The sequence below is a fragment of the Aplysia californica genome, unplaced genomic scaffold (genome assembly GCF_000002075.1).
Source record: "Aplysia californica isolate F4 #8 unplaced genomic scaffold, AplCal3.0 scaffold01128, whole genome shotgun sequence".
NCBI classification, from domain to species: Eukaryota; Metazoa; Mollusca; class Gastropoda; order Aplysiida; family Aplysiidae; genus Aplysia; species Aplysia californica.
The window spans coordinates 54,537-57,665 of NW_004798398.1; positions in this window are offsets into that span (position 1 = coordinate 54,537).

Consider the following 3,129-nt stretch of genomic DNA (forward strand, 5'->3'; position numbering starts at 1 on the left):
AAGATTAAAGGAGTGATAAGACAGTAACAAACACACACACAAAAAAAAAAGAATGAGGAGGAGAGATTGAAGATGATAGATCCTAGATGCTTGATGGGAAAGAAGTCCAGGAGCAAACAACACCAGAGCACCCGCCAACCTGAACCACCCACCGGCGATGAGTCAGATTTATTATGATTGCTATATATCATAGAAGGAAAAGAAATCAAATGGGGTAGTGCTTTATGAAGCCCACGTGGGACCTTATGCTGTTGCGAGCGCCGTAAAACCCTCTACTATAATAATATGAACACCACGTGACCCACCCTGACAGCTCTGAACGGGGTGGTGCCAGGCTCCGTCCCCGCCACACACAGACACAGACTCGTTGGAGCCGTCAGGATACTGGAAGCCCAGAAGGCAGTTGATCTGGGGAGATAGTAATAGTAATAATACTACTACTAATAAATAATAGTAATAATAATAATAATAATTATAATAATAATACTAAAAATCAATAATTAATAATACATGTAATAATAGCCTAATATTGTTAATAATAATAGATCTAGATCTAATAATAAATAAAATAAAAATAATAATAAATGATAGATCTAATAATAATAAATAATGATAGTGAATAATAATAATAATAATAAATAATAAATAACATTTATATATAGATCTATAGTACTCAATCCCGATAAAAGTACACAGGCTCTGAGCCCTTTACAATACTATGTACAAGTGCAGTAACATTTAAAACATTTGAATATACATATTTATTATTTTGTTTTAGTGAGAGTTTTACGGCACTTGCAATACAATAAGGTTATGATATTTATATAGATCTAAGTGCTGAAGATTAGAGGAGTTACAAGAGAGTAACAAACACAGAAAAGGAGGGGAGATTAAGACAATACATCTAGATCTAAATCTTGGTGTTCGATAGGAAAGAAGGAGCAAACCACACTAAAGCACCCGCCAACCAATCACTTTTATTATTTACTAGATCTATCATTTGGAATAACGCTTGACTAATAAAGGATAGTTTTGGTATCAAGAGTCTGCAAAAGAATGAATGAATGAAGGAAGGAAGGAAGGAATAAATTAATGAATTATCATAGATATCTAGAATCTCGAATCTAGATCTATAGGCCTAGATAAATAGATAGATTATTAGATATCTAGATAGATCTATAGATTCTACATCTAGATCTATAGATAGATAGATGGATAGATATCTAGATATCTAGATCTAGACTAGATCTAGATCTAGATCTAGATCTCGATCTAGATCTAGAGATTTGTCAGACAATTCAAACACATTTCCAGGTTCAGTTTCTTCGCCAGAAGACGTTTTAATTCCAACAACAGGCTTTTCACTTTTCATTCCCCTAACAGACTCAGCTGATACCGAATATTGTCAACAAAGTTTTTAAAAGGCCCGCGTCTTAGAACTTTGAAATGGGTGTTGCGTAATGTTTGATCAAGAAAAGAAAAGCTATAAAACTTGTAATTTTGGTTTTTGGACGTGGATTCCAGAAAAATGTAAAACAATAGCATTTGATAAGTTTGAAAGGCGTAGGCCTACGAGCTAGATCTAGATCTAGAATTAGAATTGGAGAAACTGTTGGTGAAAAATCAACAAAACGAGTTCATCCGCAGATACGATAACGGTCAAAGGGAAACAACAATTAAATTACCAAACTAGCGGTAAGAAACGATGATTACTTCCCTTAAATTGGACCAGCGACGTCATTGTTTTGAGCGTTTCGCGTACTCTCTAAACAATGGCGGAGGTGATTACACAAAGAATAATGACGTAATAAGTCTTGTGTACGCAATGAAAGATGGCGGAAGTATTTACACTTAAAACAATGACGTCACTGGTCCTAATTAAGGGACGCAAATCCACGTTTCTTACTGCTCGCTCGGTATTTTCATTGTTGTTTCCCTTCGACCGCTATCATCGCATCTGTGTATGAATTCTTTTTGTCGCGGTTTTGTTTTTAGACTACGATAATAATTCAAACTCTACGACCCTCGAACGCTACTACTTTTATTCTTTTTGCAGGAAGCCGCGTAGAAATGCCAACATTTTAAGTTTTTATACTTTTTGTTTTCAAAGTAAACCTCAAGAAACTCTAGATTCTATCAAGATCTATATTTAGATCTAGATTAGATATCTAGAGATTCTAGATCTAGATTAGATATCTAGAGATTCTAGATCTAGATTAGATATCTAGAGATTCTAGATCTAGATTAGATATCTAGAGATTCTAGATCAAGATTAGATATCTAGAGATTCTAGATCTAGAACGCTAACATTTCAACACCATTTCGAAGTTCGAAGACACGCCGTTATTTTAAAATCTTTGTTGACAATATTATCAGGTGACTCTGAAAGGGACCGAAATCGGAAAAGCCTGTTAGATTTGTCAGAACGTCATCTAGCGAAAAATCTGAACCTAGAAATGTGTATGAATTGTCTGACAGTGCAATCTTGGAGGTAGAAGAAACAAATCACATCGCCCAGGTCTGATTCATTTCTAGATCCAGATCTAGATCTAGATTCAGGATCTACATTTAGAGCCTGAGTCTCCTAAAATTGTTGAACTTCAACTTGAAGCAATGATTAACACAACGTGGTTGTGACCACAGAATTCTGTGGTTGTGACTGTGAACAGTGTGTGAGTTACAACTTCCATGCCTCACTTCGTTACTTCGTACATTTGGTTTGTTAGGAATATTTATAAAGCTGAGTATATTATTATGCTGCTTTGATCTTGTTCACATGATGTTCTCATTTCCCATTCTTGGCATTTAGTCGCGTATACCGGTATTATAATGTTTTCCATAGCAACAGTTGCCAAGGCCAAAAGCAAAAACATGTTGTTAGTTGTTTTTTTTAAAAACTTCAGCTGTTAAAAAAACACTGATCCCGAGGTACCCGGTAGTAGGATTTTACAGTAGCCTATCTATCTATCTATCTATCTATCTATCTATCTATCCATCCATCCATCCATCCATCCATCCATCCATCCATCCATCCATCCATCCATCCATCCATCCATCCATCCATCCATCCATCTATCTATCTATCTATCTATCTATCTATCTATCTGTCTATCTATCTGTCCATCTATT